Source organism: Schistocerca serialis, chromosome 1, assembly GCF_023864345.2.
Source record: "Schistocerca serialis cubense isolate TAMUIC-IGC-003099 chromosome 1, iqSchSeri2.2, whole genome shotgun sequence".
In the NCBI taxonomy this organism is placed as follows: Eukaryota; Metazoa; Arthropoda; class Insecta; order Orthoptera; family Acrididae; genus Schistocerca; species Schistocerca serialis.
In genome coordinates, this window is record NC_064638.1 from 518,672,106 (window position 1) to 518,692,201 (window position 20,096).

The window sequence follows — 20,096 nt, forward strand, 5'->3', positions numbered from 1 at the left end:
TGTCGAAAATACGCAAGATCGAATTATTTCGTATTAAACACTATATTGATGACATTAAGAGAGCAATGGGGATTTCACTTCCAAAGGCATTGAGGGCCGCTACGAAAGCGAGGACCTCTCTGATGTCAAGATAGAGGAAGCAGTAGTCAATATAGAATATATATGGGTCCCAGTATTTGAATCGGAATGTAAGAAAGCTTTGGGAGGGGACTAAAATTCCATTTTAATTTCTAAAATAAATGGGGTGGGGTGACAACTATTTGATTATTCGCGTTAGTTTGTGGAATGTATGAGTCTGATGACATGCAACTCAAGACAGCATGAACTTAGCAGTTCATGTAGTCAACTTGATGACAGGAATAATATACAGAAGAATGGAGATGAAAATTTAAAGTTGTGTGTTGTATGGCAATCAGTTTAGCGTTAGGAAAGCTGAAGACAGCATAAAGACAATTCCAACGCTGCACCCGATAATGCAATCAGGACTAAAAAAAGAAATCACTACATGTTTGTAGGATTTGCTGACGTGGAAAAAGCGTTCGAGAATGCAAAAATACCGCAAGATGTTCGAAATTTTGAGAAAGTAGAGGGCAAGCTATAGTGTGAGATGGGTAATGTACAACAAGTATAAAAGCCAAGAGGGAATAATGAGTGCTCGGATTATAAAGTGTGTAAGACATTCTCAAAAATTTTAAAAAAATTAATGTACAGGCAGCTCCATCTGGCCACAAATAACATATTACCAAGAACACAGTTTGGATTTCTCAAGGGTTCTGATATTGAGAAGGCTATTTACACCTAGAGTGAAAATGTACTTAATTCATTAAATAACAAGTTACAAGCAGCAGGTATTTTATGTGATTTGTCAAAGGCATTTGATAGTGTGAACCACAACATCCTTTTAAATGAATTAGAATTCTATGGTGTCACGGGCAGTGCTGCAAAATGGTTCAAGTTATGCCTCGCTAACAGGAAACAAAGGGTATCACTGCAAGGGACTAGTGAATTAAGTCATCAGTCATCATCAGAATGGGAAGAAATTACATGTGGTGTCCCAGAAGGATCCATCTTAGGGCCATTGCTTTTTCCTGTGTACATTAATGATCTCTCATCAGTTACACTGTCAGAAGCAGAGTTCGTTTTGTTTGCAGATGACACAAGTATTGCAATAAATAGTATGTCGAGTGTAGTTCTAGAAAGATCTGCTAATGATATATTCATGGATATTTATAAATGGTTTAAAGCCAACTCACTGACATTAAACTTCGAAAAGACTCACTATATGCAATTCAGAACCTGTAAGAGGTTTCCACCCAGCATATGCATAAAGTATGAAGAAGAGCAGATAGAAGAGGTTGACAGTCTTAAATTCCTTGGACTACAACTTGATTATAAATTCAGTTGGTAGGGGCACACCACAGAACTGCAGAAATGCCTTAACAAATCTATATTTGCAATTCGAGTGTTAGCAGACATAGGCGACATAAAAATGAAAAAGTTTGCATACTTTGCCGACTTTCAATCCATAATGTCATATGGTATAATATTTTGGGGTAACTCTTCAAGTCAAACAAAAGTTTTCAGAGTCCAAAAGCGTGTAATACGTATTATTTGTGGAGTAAATTCATGGATGTCCTGTAGAAACCTCTTCAAAGAACTGGATATACTAACTACTGCCTCTCAGTATATTTACTCCTTAATGAAATTTGTCCTAAATAATATATCTCTTTTCCCAGCAAACAGCTCAGTTCATACATACAATACCAGGAACAAAAATGATCTGCACTAGGACTTGAAAGCACTTACTTTAGTTTAAAGAGGGGTCCACTACTCAGGAACACTCATCTTCAATAACTTGCCAGCAAACATAAAAAATTTAGTTACAAATAAAGATCAGTTTAAAAGGAGCCTTAAAGACTTACTAGTGGCCAACTCCTTCTACTCCATTGACGAACTTTTTAATAGAAACAAATGATGTATTGTATATACTCATACTATTAGTATTGTTATTTCTGCTTTAAAAAAATTGACATGTTCCACATCCACAAGGTTCTTCTCAGCACAGATCTATCGAATGAAAAACTAATCTAATCTAATCCAATCATCAATGTAGTCTTCACCCCTACTGATCAATCTGTATATCGAGGGAGCAGTGATGGAGATAAAAGAATGGTTCAGAGGTGGGATTAAAATTTAAGGTGAAAGCATATCAATGACGCGATTCACTGATGGTAATTCTATCCTGAGTGAAAATGTGGAAGAATTACATGATCCGCTGCATGGAATGAACAGCCCAAGGAGCACAGAATATGGATTGAGAGTAAGATGAAAGTAATGAGAAGTAGCGGAAATGGGAAGAGCAAGAAAGTTAACATCAGGATTGATGGTCATGAACTAGATTAAGTTAACGAATTCAACTACCTAGACACAGAAATAACTAATAATGGACGCTGCATGGAGGACAACAAAAGCAAACTAGCTCAGAAAAAGAATCTGAACATTTAAAAAATTTAAAAAAAGCACTCACCATCAATCAGTTCCAACTTCATTTGTTCTTCTTTTTCTTCTTCTTCTTCCCATGACTGGTAGAGCTCTCTGTGGATGGCAACAAGAAGTTCATGAATGCAAATTATGTATTTGTAATTACATATCAGTCAACTGAAGATGCAGCAACTAGATTACTTACCCCAATGAACTCACAGAGGAAATGGCATATCATTCTTCTTCTTCTCCCCCCTCGACTATACCTATCCACACTATTGTGTGAGTGGGTTTAACGTCCTCATCAAAGCTGACTGTGACAAAATGAAACAATCACAATCACGGTCTTTCAGGCTACGGATATATGTGCAGAAATATACATGTGGAACTGATCCTAATCAGAGAGAAAGAGGTACCTACAGCAAATTCTAGGACTCATGATGATGACTCCAGATCACAGGCTTACTCGTGATGACTGTTGACGAGTGACACAGTGATGGATGGTGAGGGTGGTGGAGAGGGATGTCGAGTGCATACCTAGTGGACGAGCTACCCTGGGGTAAACTCCACTGATGCCTCCGAGAATGGAAATGCTGAGAATGAATGTGATTTACTTAACCGCCTGTGATATTTATGTTAATCTACCTCATGGCTTCTTTCAGTCTTTCTTGAATAAATTTACGCTATACCCTTGACACCATGACAAGACTGGCTTAACAATAGCAATCTCCTTCGCTCTGTAATACTCTGTATTTGGGATGTAATAGAGACTCCACCCCATTACACCATCCTACGTTTCCATTTCGCGTACAGTTGTCACTTTCATAAATTCCCCCTGCGGGTCCGGGGTAAGAATAGGCCCGAGGTATTCCTGCCTGTCGTAAGAGGCGACTAAAAGGAGTTTCAACCGTTTCGGCCTTTTATGTGATGGTCCCCCTTGGGGTTTGACCTCCATTTTTCAAAATTCTACAGAAGTACGAGCCTTTTGGGGAAGGACACCTTACATGGTGTACAACTGGTCCTAAGTGCACAAAGACCTTGGCACTCAGCATTGCACCGGCGTTGTACCCATACCCACTATTCCTCAAATTGGGCCTAAACGCCTGATGGGTTGTCCAAGTTACGCCCATAGTGCATCTCCATCTGCACCAGCGATCATGATGGACTTTCCATGGCACCAGAAATCCAGCACGGTAGCCAGCCCATTGTGGTGGGGTCGTCATGTACCCTCTAGGTTGTAGCCCCCTGACAACACAGGGATCGTACTGCCGATACCTGAGCTGCACCCTCCCCACGTCGGCCAAGGAGTAGATGCCCGTCTCCTTGGGGCATCAGGACTCCCGGCAATGGTCATCCTGCCAGGTGGCCCTTGCTGCGGCTGGGTGGAGCATGTGGGGAGAGCCCCTGGTCGGAGTGGGTGGTATCGGGGCGGACGTTTCGCAGATGAAACGTCAACACGTATCAGGTCGCTCTGCGGCCGAGTCTTTCAAAAGAAAAGGTACCATTTCTAGTTCTGGTTCTCCTGCCCTTTCCCCATTGGCCACTCCATGGGAGGAGGGACAGGCCCGCCGGCTTGGGGCGAAGTACTTCCCCCACTATTTGGTCTGTTCTCGAACCGATGGGGGGACGTTCGCCACCTCCAAGCCCATGTTCTTTGTTCAGCACATTGAGGACGTCTTCGGGGAAATCGAGGCTCTCAGCAAGATGCGATACGGGTCCGTTCTTATCAAGACCACCTCCGCCACACAGTCGGCGGCGCTCCAGGCGTGCGACCGCCTAGGGGACATCCCAGTGTCCATTGTCCCACATCTGGCACTAAATAGGATGCAGGGGGTTATTTTTCATCGTGACCTCCTGCTACAATCTGATGAGGAGCTCAGGGCCAACCTGGAGCGCCGCGGCGTGCATTTCGTCCGGCGAGTCCAGCGCGGCCCCAAAGACCGTCGCATCGACACCGGGGCCTTTATCCTCGCCTTCGAGGGGGACGTTCTCCCGGAGAAGGTCAAGGTGATGTGCTACCGGTGCGACGTGCGACCTTACGTCCCGCCTCCTATGCGCTGTTTTAGGTGTTTGCGCTTTGGGCACATGTCGTCACGGTGTGAGGCTGAGCCCCTTTGTGGCGATTGTGGACGTCCTCTTCGTGAGGAACATACATGCACCCCACCACCTCGGTGCATTAATTGTCCTGGCGTCCACTCGCCTAGATCCTCAGACTGCCCCGCCTATCAGAAGGAGAAGAAGATACAAGAAATTAAAACCTTGGATCGGCTCTCTTATTCTGAGGCCAGGAAGAAATATGACCGCCTTCATCCCGTGCCATTGACCACTTTGTTTGCCTCAGTTGTGTCCACTCCTTCCGCGGTATCCTCACCCCTATCCTGTCCCCCCTCCGCCTCCTCCACCCATCAGGGGGCTCTGCCTCCGCCTCCCAAATCCCTCCCTTCCAAATCCTCCTCCCCCGTGGCCCCCACCTCCTCTGCCCCAGGGGCCACCCTTCCTCCTCCTCCTCCCCCCACGCCACCTGAGAAGCGATCCTCTTCTCAGGTGTCCATCGGGGAAACGTTCTGGACCCCAGCTTCTGAGGTCCGGCGTTCCAAAACGGACCCCGCGCGTGAGGACCTTCTTCGGGTCCAGCCCACCATCCCTGTGCCTCCTCGGCCTTCCAAGAAGGCCTCCAAGAAGAAGTCTCTATCCCCCTCTCCACCCCGGCGCGTTTCGTCTGACGCTTCATCCGTGAGTCGCTGCTCCCGGCCGTCCTCAGTTTCGCCGGGACGCTCTGCTGCCAGGCGCTCCGCCGGCCTTTCGTCAGCAAATGATGCGGCCCCTCCTACACAATCAGGGACAGCGGCCGCAGCTGGCGACGAGTCGATGGAACCGGATCCGCCTCCCGTCGGTTGTAGCGTTGTTCCCTCGCAACCTGGCCCTCCACGGCCATCAAGGTGACCAGCTCTTCTCCCGTCTCGTTCCCACAACTTTTTGACTAGCGATGGCGTTGTTTCATTGGAACATAAGAGGTATTCGATCTAATCGGGAGGAATTACAACTGCTCCTCCGCCTGCACTGTCCGCTCGTCCTTGGTCTCCAGGAAACCAAGTTGCGCCCGACTGACCGTATTGCCTTTACCCACTATACCTCGGAGCGATATGACCTCACCCCTGTGGACGGTATCCCAGCTCATGGTGGGGTCATGTTGCTCGTTCGAGACGATGTCTATTACCATCCCATCCCATTGACCACCCCCCTCCAAGCAATAGCTGTCCGCATTACTCTTTCTGCTTTTACTTTTTCAGTTTGTACCATCTACACTCCACCGTCATCTGCTGTTAGTCGGGCTGACATGATGCACCTGCTCGTTCAGCTTCCCCCGCCGATCTTATTGTTTGGCGACTTCAATGCCCATCATCCCCTTTGGGGCTCTCCTGCATCCTGTCCAAGAGGCTCACTCTTGGCGGATGTCTTCAACCATCTCAATCTTGTCTGCCTCAATACCGGCGCCCCGACTTTCCTCTCGGACTCTACTCATACCTACTCCCACTTGGACCTCTCGATCTGTTCTACCACTCTTGCCCGTCGGTTCGAGTGGTATGTCCTTTCTGACACCTATTCGAGCGACCACTTCCCCTGTGTCGTTCGTCTCCTGCACCACACCCCATCCCCACATCCTTCGAGCTGGAACATACTGAAAGCTGACTGGGGACTTTACTCCTCCCTGGCGACCTTTCCGGACCACGATTTTCCCAGTTGTGACAGTCAGGTCGAATACCTCACGGCTGTTATTATCAATGCTGCCGAACGTTCCATTCCTCGTACTACTTCTTCTTCACGTCGCGTTTCCGTCCCCTGGTGGAACGAGGCTTGTAGGGACGCTATCCGTGCTCGACGACGTGCTTTACGCACCTTTCGCCGCCATCCTACGTTGGCGAATTGTATTGAATACAAACGACACCGAGCGCAATGCCGTAGAATCATCAAAGACAGCAAAAAAGCTTGTTGGGCCTCTTTCACCAGCTCCTTTAACAGTTTTACTCCCTCTTCCGTCGTTTGGGGTAGCCTGCGCCGGCTGTCGGGCATTACGGCCCACTCCTTGGTACCTGGCCTGACCTCAGGTAATGAGGTCCTTGTTGATCCTGTGGCTGTCTCCAACGCCTTTGGCCGCTTTTTCGCGGAGGTTTCAAGCTCCGCCCATTACCACCCTGCCTTCCTTCCCAGGAAAGAGGCAGAAGAGGCTCGGCGACCTTCCTTCCACTCGCTGAATCTAGAAACTTATAATGCCCCCTTTACTATGCGGGAACTCGAACGTGCGCTTGCAGTGTCCCGATCCTCTGCTCCGGGGCCAGATGCCATTCACGTTCAGATGCTGGCACACCTTTCTCCGGCGGGCAAAAGCTTCCTTCTTCGTACCTACAATCGCGTCTGGACCGACGGTCAAGTCCCCAGGCGTTGGCGTGACGCCGTTGTTGTTCCTATACCCAAACCTGGGAAGGATAGACACCTTCCTTCTAGTTACCGCCCCATTTCTCTTACAAGCTGTGTCTGTAAGGTGATGGAGCGCATGGTTAATGCTCGGTTAGTCTGGATTCTTGAATCTCGACGACTACTTACTAATGTCCAATGTGGCTTTCGTCGTCGCCGCCGCTCCGCTGTTGACCACCTTGTGACCTTGTCGACATTCGTCATGAACAACTTTTTGCGAAGGCGCCAAACGGTAGTCGTGTTCTTCGACTTGGAGAAGGCTTATGATACCTGTTGGAGAGGAGGTATCCTCCGCACTATGCACAGGTGGGGCCTACGCGGTCGCCTGCCCCTTTTTATTGATTCCTTTTTAACGGATCGAAAGTTTAGGGTACGTGTGGGTTCCGTATTGTCCGACGTCTTCTTCCAGGAGAACGGAGTGCCTCAGGGCTCCGTCTTGAGCGTAGCCCTTTTTGCCATCGCGATCACTCCAATTATGGATTGCATTCCACCTAATGTCTCAGGCTCTGTCTTTGTCGATGGCTTCGCGATCTACTGCAGTGCCCAGAGAACATGCCTCCTGGAGCGCTGCCTTCAGCGTTGTCTAGACAGCCTCTACTCATGGAGCGTGGCAAATGGCTTCCGGTTCTCTGAAGAGAAGACGGTTTGTATCAACTTTTGGCGCTATAAAGCGTTCCCTCCGCCATCCTTACATCTCGGTCCTGTTGTTCTCCCATTCGTGGACACAACTAAGTTTCTAGGGCTCATGTTGGACAGGAAACTGTGTTGGTCTCCACATGTCTCTTATTTGGCGGCCCGTTGTATACGTTCCCTTAATGTCTTCAGAGTTCTTAGCGGTTCATCTTGGGGAGCGGATCGCACTGTCCTGCTTCGCTTGTATCGGTCCATAGTCCGGTCGAAGCTGGATTATGGGAGCTTCGTCTACTCGTCCGCTCGGCCATCCCTCTTACGCCGGCTCAACTCCATCCACCATCGGGGGATACGTCTTGCGACCGGAGCCTTCTACACTAGTCCTGTGGAGAGTCTTTATGCTGAAGCTGCCGAATTACCATTGACCTACCGGCGCGACGTACTATTGTGTCGGTATGCCTGCCGGCTGTTGTCTATGCCCGACCACCCCTCTTACAAGTCCTTCTTCGCCGATTCTCTCGACCGTCAGTACGGGTTGTATGTGTCTGCCCTGCTGCCCCCCGGAGTCCGCTTCCGTCGCCTGCTTCGACAATTGGATTTCGCCCTCCCTACCACCTTCAGAGAGGGTGAGAGCCCGACACCTTGGCTCCAGGCTCCGGTTCATATTTATCTCGACCTCAGCTCACTCCCGAAGGAGGGTACTCCGGCTGCAGTGTATTGCTCACGGTTTGTCGAACTTCGTGCTCGCCTTGCCGGTCACACTTTTATTTACACCGATGGCTCCAAAACTGACGATGGTGTCGGCTGTGCCTTTGTCGTCGGGGCCGCCACCTTTAAACACCGGCTCCTCGACCAATGTTCGAGCTTTACGGCCGAGCTTTTTGCTCTCCATCAGGCCGTTCAGTATGCCCGCCGCCACCACCATTCATCGTACGTACTCTGCTCTGACTCACTCAGTGCTCTTCAGAACCTTGGAGCTCCCTATCTGGTCCATGCCTTGATTCAACGGATAGAGCAGTCCCTCCATTCTTTCGCTGATAATGGTGGTTCTGTCAGCTTTCTGTGGGTTCCCGGACATGTAGGAGTGCCTGGGAATGAGGCTGCAGATGCTGCAGCCAAGGCTGCAGTCCTCCTGCCTCAGCCAGCCTCCCACTGTGTCCCGTCATCTGACGTTCGTGGGGATGTATGTAAGAGGCTTGTGTCGTTGTGGTGGGATGCTTGGTCATCCCTCCAAGGAAACAAGCTCCGGGCAGTAAAACCGCTCCCACCTGCTTGGACAACATCCTCCCGACCATCTCGGCGCGAGGAGGTTCTTCTGACCAGGTTGCGGATTGGGCATTGCCGGTTTAGCCACCGCTACCTGCTCTCCGGTGACCCGGCCCCGCAGTGCCCTTGTGGTCAGGAATTAACAGTGCACCATGTTTTATTGTCGTGTCCCCATTTTAGTCAATTTCGTGTTGTCCTGTCCCTGCCATCTACTTTACCGGATGTTTTAGCTGATGACGCTCGAGCAGCTGCTCGTATTCTGCGTTTTATAACTTTAACTGGCTTGTCCAAAGACATTTAACCTTTTTACTTATTTTATCTGCATCTTTGTCAGGTCCTTCTGGTGTCCCCCCATCCCCTTGAGTTTTAACAGATTCCATGTGCTCTAACAACAGTAACTGGGCGCTAATGACCTCAGCAGTTGAGCGCCCTTAAACCCAACCAAAAAAAAAACTTTCATAAATCATTTCAGTCACAGCACCTGATCAGTGCTGTAGTCAATATTAGCTAAGTCTGAGACGGGTGAAATTTCTGCTTTTCTCATATACGTGTTTTTAATGCAATATGGAGAAGGAATTATTAGAGATCTTTTCCTTTGTAGACGTTTATAGCAATGCATGTTTCGAATTCCTTAATTTCAATGGACTTCATGTACAATTAATCTAAAATAGAGCGATGGTAGAATGACTGTCTGTACGCTTCCATATGAGACCTAATTTTTCGTATCTGGTCTTCGTGATCCTAATGTGCAATGCATGTTGGCGGCGGTTGAATCGTTTGGTAGTTAGCTTTCCTCTATAGTGTTCCTAGAAAAGAACGCCGTCCTCCAAGGATTATTTGAGTTCCCAAAGCATCTCCATAGCACTTACAAGTAACAAATGTAGCAGCCGTCTACTAAATTGCTTCGATGTCTTCCTTCAGTCTGGTCTGGTACAGATCAAATACATCCATGAAGTAAGCAGTGCGCTATTAATACTACATCCGAACGTTACAGGCTTGTTCTTCCTACCCATCAGCATTAACTTGCATTTTTCCGCATTTAATGCTAGCGGCCATTCATCACACCAGCTGGAAATTTTGTCTAAGTCGCCTTGTGTCCTCCTACAGTCACTCAACTTTGTGATGTCTTATCGTTCACCGCAAATTCGTCAGCAGACTACCGTCCGCCCAATCATTTATGTATAAAGAGAGCAACAGCGATCCTATCACACTACTGACGATACCCTTGTCTCTGACGAACACTCGCCATTGCAGACAGCATATTGGATATAGCCCCTCCCATGTCTCTGAGCCTATTCCATATGCTTGTGTCTTCATTAACAGGCTGCAATGGGACATCGCGTCACATACCTTCCTGAAATCTAGAAATATTGAATCTATCTGTTAGCCTTCGTTCATAGTTCTCGATATATCATGTGAAATAAAGGCATGTCAGGTTTCGCACGAGTGATGCTTTCTAAAAACCGTGGTGATTCATGAACATAAACAGCTTAGCCTCAAGAAAGTTTATTATATTTGAACTGAGGATACCTACAAGGATTCTGCAGCAAACCGAAGTTAGGGCTATTGGTATGCAATTTAGCGGGTCCGTTGCTTAACCTTCCGCGTATATACTGGATTCACCTGCTCTTTTTCTTCCAGTCGTTTGAGCCTTCGTGTTGGACGAGAGAGAGGGAGATTCATGATAAATGCAGACTTGCAGATTTGCAGATTTGCAAAAATCAAACTGGGATGGCATCCGAGTCAGAACATTTGTTTGTTTCTACGATCTTTAAGTTGGTTTTCTATGTCAGGTATACTTATTTATATGTTGTCCAGACGGAGGGTCCGCCCGAAGGTCAAGAGACGGCATGTTTGTACGGTTCTTCATGCGATAACTATGTCTTAAAGGTAAAATTTAATACTTAGTCTTTGGTTTTGCTATCTTCAACGGCCGCTCCGAACTGGTCAACAAGGAGTTGAATGGAATCCTTAGATTCGCTTGCCAATTTTACATGAGGACTGAATTGCTAGTCGTCTAATATAAGTCAAATTGTACATCATTATCGTTTTTCCATTTATGTCGACGATACTTGATTCCTAAATATACAGCATACATGTGGTATTGCTTAGTGAGCCCTACAATACAAGGTTCATTATAAATGTGAGAACTAAGTTCATTCTACACTCCTGGAAATTGAAATAAGAACACCGTGAATTCATTGTCCCAGGAAGAGGAAACTTTATTGACACATTCCTGGGGTCAGATACATCACATGATCACACTGACAGAACCACAGGCACATAGACACAGGCAACAGAGCATGCACAATGTCGGCACTAGTACAGTGTATATCCACCTTTCGCAGCAATGCAGGCTACTATTCTCCCATGGAGACGATCGTAGAGATGCTGGATGTAGTCCTGTGGAACGGCTTGCCATGCCATTTCCACCTGGCGCCTCAGTTGGACCAGCGTTCGTGCTGGACGTGCAGACCGCGTGAGACGACGCTTCATCCAGTCCCAAACATGCTCAATGGGGGACAGATCCGGAGATCTTGCTGGCCAGGGTAGTTGACGTACACCTTCTAGAGCACGTTGGGTGGCACGGGATACATGCGGACGTGCATTGTCCTGTTGGAACAGCAAGTTCCCTTGCCGGTCTAGGAATGGTAGAACGATGGGTTCGATGACGGTTTGGATGTACCGTGCACTATTCAGTGTCCCCTCGACGATCACCAGTGGTGTACGGCCAGTGTAGGAGATCGCTCCCCACACCATGATGCCGGTTGTTGGCCCTGTGTGCCTCGGTCGTATGCAGTCCTGATTGTGGCGCTCACCTGCACGGCGCCAAACACGCATACGACCATCATTGGCACCAAGGCAGAAGCGACTCTCATCGCTGAAGACGACACGTCTCCATTCGTCCCTCCATTCACGCCTGTCGCGACACCACTGGAGGCGGGCTGCACGATGTTGGGGCGTCAGCGGAAGACGGCCTAACGGTGTGCGGGACCGTAGCCCAGCTTCTTGGAGACGGTTGCGATTGGTCCTCGCCGATCCCCCAGGAGCAACAGTGTCCCTAATTTGCTGGGAAGTGGCGGTGCGGTCCCCTACGGCACTGCGTAGGATCCTACGGTCTTGGCGTGCATCCGTGCGTCGCTGCGGTCCGGTCCCAGGTCGACGGGCACGTGCACCTTCCGCCGACCACTGGCGACAACATCGATGTACTGTGGAGACCTCACGCCCCACGTGTTGAGCAATTCGGCGGTACGTCCACCCGGCCTCCCACTATACGCCGGCCTCCCACTATACGCCCTCGCTCAAAGTCCGTCAACTGCACATACGGTTCACGTCCACGCTGTCGCGGCATGCTACCAGTGTTAAAGACTGCGATGGAGCTCCGTATGCCACGGCAAACTGGCTGACACTGACGGCGGCGGTGCACAAATGCTGCGCAGCTAGCGCCATTCGACGGCCAACACCGCGGTTCCTGGTGTGTCCGCTGTGCCGTGCGTGTGATCATTGCTTGTACAGCCCTCTCGCAGTGTCCGGTGCAAGTATGGTGGGTCTGACACACCGGTGTCAATGTGTTCTTTTTTCCATTTCCAGGAGTGTATTTTTATGTTATTTATTTATTGACTTTTGTTTCAGGAGCTATACCAGATAGCCCAGCATCGCTGTCACCACCACCATTACTGTAGAACCCACCACCACCACCACCAAGGTTGTATATATCCTACCAGAAGAATATCAAGATGATAAAGGTGATGATGACGATGTAATGTTTCTTTATGAGTTAATAAATGTCGATTAAGAGGACTATATTTCTTTATATACAAACAAAAAGAAAAAATGCTCTTACCTAACATCCAACGTCGTCTACAAGATGGATCCCTTACATCAGAGTATACCACCACAACGGATGTGTGTTTGTTTGATGTTTTAGAAATATGCCATGTGATTCCTATATAGATGTTACTTCAGCTTCTGGGCAGCTGCCGATTATATCGGTGGCATTACTGCAGAGTGAGTCGGTCAAAAACAGTGCAAGGGGGCCTTTCAGTCTCTACGTTTGCAGGAGCGTGATTCGTCTGGCGCTGACATTACACATTGCACACTGTTGGTGTAGCTATGATAACATGTCCCCATTTCCACTGAATGGTCAAAACACACTCCTACAGCACTAACTCAGATCACTCTCTTTCTACACAGGTTGCAGGAGGTAGTAGATACAGATCTCTCCGACTTCTGCTCTGTTACGACTTAAATTGGAATGATCACAGGCGCAAAGCTGCAGGATGGCTGTGTAGAGCCTGAGGGGGCAGTTGCAAGATGTATAACGACTATCTAAAATTTTACTGTAGCTGATAGGTTCGAAAAAAGTGACTCGTTTCGAGATATGAGAGTGCCAGAATTATGATTCACTAGTGACAGTAATCATGAAGGACCTCTCCATAGGATCAAACGAATGTATGTGGTTGAATGGAGAGACTTGATTCCAAATTTCAGACAGCATTTCTACCAGAGAGTGTAACACTAAAGATCTGAAAAGCCTGTGTACATTTTTTACAACCTCAATCAGCACATCACAGTTTGTGATCCTTCTCAATCAACCTTCGGCTATAACCTAGTGGATATATTGCAGAAATCTGATATGGCATCGAGACAAAATACGTTACAAATAATGAAGAAATTTAATCGGCGGCAATGAGGAAGTTGCAAATACTAGTTTCATACCACATTCCTTAGCCGAATCACTTTCAAAATTCAGTGATTTTATCCCAACATTGCATCGCGGGCTACGTGTAACAGCACTGTTGGTTTGATAATATACACTCCAGCGATCGCTGTCTACGTTAAGCATAGCGGTATTTGTCTGGAAAAACCAATTCATGTGGAGGTAATGCCATATGTCGATTTATAAACCCAGTATAGCTTTTATCATGAATACTTGTGTGCACCTGTAGAACCAAGGTCGATTCTGATAATAATATAGTCGTTGCGATCGTGTTTTTTTTTAACATATAGCGGTTTGTAAGACGATTACGCCTCTCTTTCTAAGACACAGTGTTAGCACGTGCAGAAAAAACTTATGAGTATGTCCATCCATCGCTTAATTTCTCTCACTGTTGTTTCGCTTGCAAGAAAAACTGAGTAGACACGTCCACCCATCACTGATTTTTGGTCAGTATTATTTCGTATCGCCACCAATCAGTTATTGGTGGAGTATTACATTTAATAGCAGGGGATGTATGAGAGGTTCACCTTGAGGATCAGGCTTATAAAGTATGTGTGTGTGTGTGTGTGTGCGTGCGTGCGTGTGTGTGTGTGTGTGTGTGTTCTGACATTTGTGAAGGATCTATGTCCAGTCGTAAACTAAGTATGGATTCGATGTGGGGCCGCTCAGGGTTGCGGTGCGGTCTGGGGCGTCTTATCACGGTTAGTGGGGTTCCTCGCTTCCTCCTCGGGCATAGGCGTGTGTGTTGTCCTTGCGTAAGTTAATTTAAATTGGATGAAGTAGTGCGTAAGCCTAGAAACCGATGAACTCAGCAGTTTGGTGCCATAGTCCTTACCACAAATTTCCAAATGTGATGTGGAATACTGTGATAGCAAAGGAGAAAGTATGTCAAGTCACAAGAATGGTCAGATATTTCTATTTCCAGAGCCATAGCCATCAGCAGGGTGTATTTTCGATACTTGGCTCACTGTTGAATGTCGTCCAATTGAGACCATGATCGTAATTTTCAATTGCAAGTACAGAGATGTGCGCATTCAAATACGTGTGAATTCCTAAGGGACCAAACTGCTTAGGTCATCGATCCCTAGACTTACACACTACTTAAACTAAGTTATGCTATGAGCAACACACACACCCATACCTGAGGGTGGACTAGAACCTCCGGCGGGAGGGACCACTGTGTCCGCAACATGGTGCCTCAAATAGCGAAGCCACTCTGCGCTGCGAAAGTACAGTGATAATATATATATGTGGCCGGTTTGTTACAATGATTCTGTCTTCGCCGGTGGCCTGTGGCGGGAATGTTTCACTTTTCATGCTAATGGTAGAGCTGTCCGAATGGAGAGGCCTGTTGGGATGCATGAATGTAGCTCACTTAACCATGGCGTCCTCTAGACGGCCGAATGGCGGACTAATACTTTGTATGTGTTGGATAGCTTTCGATGATTGCATGGAAATTTCAGAAGATTCAATATAGACATGTGTTTGCGCTGGACATTTATTCCCTCCCATGTAAATTTCCCAGTTGACTGCTTTACATATCTCGCATCTTTATTTAGTTGAAGGGACATCGATTGTGTTGTGTGTATGTAGCAAGTGAAAGATGGGTGGAAGACACATTTTCTGGTTCTCTTGACGTGAGAAACACCTTAGTTGATTTTGTAAATTATAAGAACGATTTGGAATCTTTTACATCACTGACATTGGTATCTGGGAGTGGAAGTATCAGTTTCCTCTATTTTTTCGAGTTTTCACATAAAGGTCTTCGCAAACAGTATAAGTTTCTAGTTACTCAGTGGTTTTCAGCATGCTACACATCAGTAAAGTTTTTGGTTTCTAGAGAAATAATTACCAGTCTATATCTTCAGAATTATACTGCGCGAGCGTTACTACTGCTATGCAAGTGATATTGCTGTGTGCTTTATATCGAGATGTATCTCGTAAATGAAGTGATATTCTGGCAAACCATGTGAAATTACATATGTTCTTGTATCTCCAGAGTCTGGTGACATGTGTAGAAAGCAAGCGACCATGCAGGTCGGGCCCAGAAACAGTAATACCTTTGTACCGAGGGGAAACAAGGCCGTCTTTGAACAACAGTTCACAGAGTGACTTTGGTCTGCCGAAGGCACTCTGTTCACACGTTGGGAGCAGCTGACTGTCAGCTGCGGTGGATGACAGCCCGACCTTGCGGGAAATATATAGTGCTGCAAGGAGTCTACCAACGGTGCATGTGGTTATGCTGTCGGTCTTCGCGGTATATGTATAAATGTCTGGCTGTCGATAGCTATGTGCATAATGCAAAAGGAGGGATTTGTATGACTCAGGATACAAATTGTGTGTTTACTACATCGACATGGTACACAGCGACATATTACCAGGTTGGAGATCGGTTTCACACTCTGGTATCCAAGCTTCCATCCTCAGTGGCAGAGCAGTGCAATTGAGCAAGAGTCTTGCCATATTTGACGATCTGTAGGTGACTTTTTCAGGGTTTAACTGTCAGTGCAATATGGTGATCTATACAAAATAGTTTTGCCACTGAAAGTCACGTCTGCAGAAATAAAAAGGCAGACAGTGTTTCCACACCAGCAGCATCAGTAATTTGGTGGGTAAGTTCAGTAAGAGCCAATCATAATGCTCCATTCATTCACAGGACATCGTTTGTGCTGGGATGTAGGAGCCTCTACATAGCGGTGAGAACGTTTGCGTTTCGGAGATGTTTGTTGAAAGCAGGACTTAACGATTTCCATGAAGGGTAACACATGATGCTCAGGGTGCCACGTTAGGACCATCAGGAGAAATGCATTCGGCGTTATTCTGGCATCTTTTCGTAAACAGCTCCTGTTAGGATAACAAGTTTCCATGCAGACAAGCTGAGACATCATGAAAGCTCATACAAAAGAGACCGTTAACTATTTCTGCAAGGCTTAACAATGTCCTAGAGGCAGACTTGGCTCCTATTTACATAGTCATGTGACTTCATTGTAACATTGAGAACCTTTTAGATGCACGTGCGATGGTGAGGGACTATGCGAATATTTCGTGGCGATGCGTCAGCGACACTGGGCAAGTAAACGCATGCACAGCTAGGTGCAGATAGCATGTCCCATTAGGATCGCTAGGAACAATGCACCCTGTGCTATTCTATGAAGCATTGGATCAGATTTCTATAGCTTGATTGTGACATGAGTGTAATTGAGAACCTTCCAGCTGCATTTGCGAGGGTGAGTTACTTAGTAATTAGGTCTTCGGTGGACTGCATGTAGAGAGGCATTGCATCAGCAATGGTAAACACATTGCGTGTCCAGAGTGTGGCTTGGCTCTTACTAACATAGACATGTTACATCAGTAAAACTCTCGAAGAATTCTAACTGTATACCGGAAAATAGACTCCACTTTCACCTGCTGACTGTAGGCAACAGTGGCCCAAGAGGAATGGCTCGAGTCCCTGTGTTTGTCTGTCCGGCGGAGGCTCAGTGCATGCATGCATTGGAGCCTCTGATATGTTGTGGTTGAAGATAGTAGTTTTTTACATGAAAGAAGTGTTTGTGCACTGCATTATTTTCGGCTATTTACACATAGAAAACGATTCTATTGTATTATTTTGAGAACAGGTCTGTAGGCTGTGCTATGCATTATATCTGTGGTTTAAGAGTTGTTTGCATGTCTGTACATCAGTTTACTGCATTATTTTGGTAATATACTAGTAGTTTGCAGGACTGTATGCTGTGCAGTGCATTATTTCGACAGTTTACGAGTAGTGAACGTGTCTGCAGAGCCTTTTACATGCATCATTTCGGTGATTTACGAGTACTTTGCAGGTCTGCGGCCTCTGCATTGTATTATTTCGATAATCTGCAGTTAGTGAGCATGAATGCATTATTTCGGTGATCTACGAATAGTTTGCAGGTCTGGAGGGTGTGCAATGCATTATTTCGGTAATTTACGAGTTGTTTGCATGTGACTGTACATCGGTGTACTGCACTATTTCGATAATTTACAAGTAGTTTGCAGGTCTGTAGGCTGTGTATTGTGACCCCAAGTACGTCAGAGGAAGTGTTTTGTATTAGTGTAGTAAATAAACTACTTGAAATCCACCCCAAAATAAACTGTTCCACCGAGCGGGGTGGCGCAGTGGTTAGACACTGGACTCGCATTCGGGAGGATGACGGTTCAATCCTGCGTCCGGCCATCCTGATTTAGGTTTTCCGTGATTTCCCTAAATCACTCCAGGCAAATGCTGGGATGGTTCCTGTGACAGGGCACGGCCGACTTCCTTCCCAATCCTTCCCTCATCCGATGAGACCGATGACCACGCTGTCTGGTCTCCTTCCCCAAACCAACCAACCAACCTAAACTGTTCCAAAATAGATAAAGTTCACTCCTTCCTCTCTCCAGCAGCCCAAAGCATGCTGAGTCATTTTCCCCCCATTTTCTCCTCAGACCGCCATGGGATGAAATCGTCCTCCAGTGGCAGTACTGTGTACTAGATCATTTGGACTCCAGACCTCATGGTAAACACACTGTATTGACTCACTGCATCAAATTGTTTAAATAAACGCTGCATGCAAAATAAAGACTTATCTCCATCCTAACCAGCAGCCCGACACAGGCTGAGTCCATTTCCCGCCAGTTAATAGGACGATTTTGTGGTTGGATGACTTAGGCTAGTGGAGGTCGCCCAAGTGAGCTCTTTCCCGCCATTTTTATAGGTTCGTGGAGGTAGCCCAAGTGACCTTTCTTCTCCCACAATTTGAAATTCCCGCGATTTTCCAAAAGGGGGGTGGGTAGAGGAGTGGAGCACAGGGTGTTAGGTTAGTGCAGGTAGCCCAATGACCTATTATCCCACCAAAGTTTTAACTTCCCACCATGATGTCTTTGCGACATTGCCATATTTATCACCTTCATCTTGGATCTGCCGTCTTGAATAAATTTGGTAACAATGCAGAGTGGGGTGACACGTACTTTGTCCCACTACTGATGATAAATATGGCAAGCTGTAGTCAACCTTGAAACCTGGGCTAAATATAGGAAAGGAATTTACATCAGAAGCTGAAACATACAACACAATTTTATATAGGACAAAAGGTGCTACTTAGAACACATCCCAAATCCACAAAAATGGAAAACTGAACCGTTAGTGGCAACTACTATACACCGGACCATAAGTAATTACTAAAATCCCCTACCTGGCAGCATACACATTGGTACACGCGAACACATGTAAAGACAAGGGCCTTTATCCACACAAAGATTTGAGAACGTTTATATACTGAAGAAGGGCTGTATGCTCTTTAAGTTGTGTATATATATTAGATTTAGGATTCTGGAAAATCACATTCTGGAATTTATGTTGTTAGGTGATAAGAAAATTTTTTGTTTGTGTTTTTTCTTATATGTAAAATGTATAAATGATGAGTGGATGTAACAAGGAAGAATTTTACTTTCATGTGTCCAGAGACGAAGATACTTTAAATACAATGCTTTGTCCTGTGCGTAGCCCAGTTGTAGATGACTAAACGAATGTGTGAAACAAACGGTAGCGTGAAATGCAATACACAACTCGCCGTGGCGTTAGTGGTATCAGAACAATGCAGTTCATGTGCATTGGGGAACAAGCTGATCAACAAATCGCAAGTGCGTGCATGCCAGATAGACACAGATTAAAGTGTTGGAGCACCAAAAACAAACCAACCCTATAAGCTACAGCCTGCACTAGCAGTTGTGTAGCCTATTGTATAAACAGGGACATAGAAAATTACAGGAGAGTCTATACTACAGTTATGACTATGTACACAATACAAATAAACAAAGATAAGCTGAGGGGTTGTATACACGGAAAGGGATCCTAAACTATGAGATACTTACTTAAGTTACACTGCTATATACATTATATCTATATATGTACAATATTTACATATTTAACTATTGAAAGTAAACCGACTAATTATATTTGATGGGCCAGAAAAGTCTTTCTGTAGGTAAGCAAGAGAGTACAGTATAAGTGGCAATCTGAATAAGTGAAAGCACGATACCTATAATACAAATTATGTTTCAGGATTATAAGGAAACTAGAGACGCAAGAAGGACCACACCGCAAGACAAATATTGTTATGAGTTTATGATACACATGAATGCAATAGTGTGAAAGTATGTGAAGAGGAAAGCAGTTGCAGTACATCACATACCACGATGCTGAACTAAGGTTGAGCACTATCAAACAATCAAGGGGTCGAAACCTAACTACTGTGAGCGCTGACTACCCATGAAAGCGTCAAACAGCTAATCTACATTGAAATCTTTACGCATCTTTGTTTCTTATGTAAACACTGTTTTATACTCATTTTACATAACATATAGTATTCATGATACAAGTCTGTATACCTTACCATGTGAAATGGTTATCTCTTATACAATGAATATAGCAACAAATATTGAGCTGTACTTTAAACACTGAATAAGTATTCGATACGATTGGTATCATCAGATTTGTGCTGTGTTTATAAAAAACAGACACTTTTGT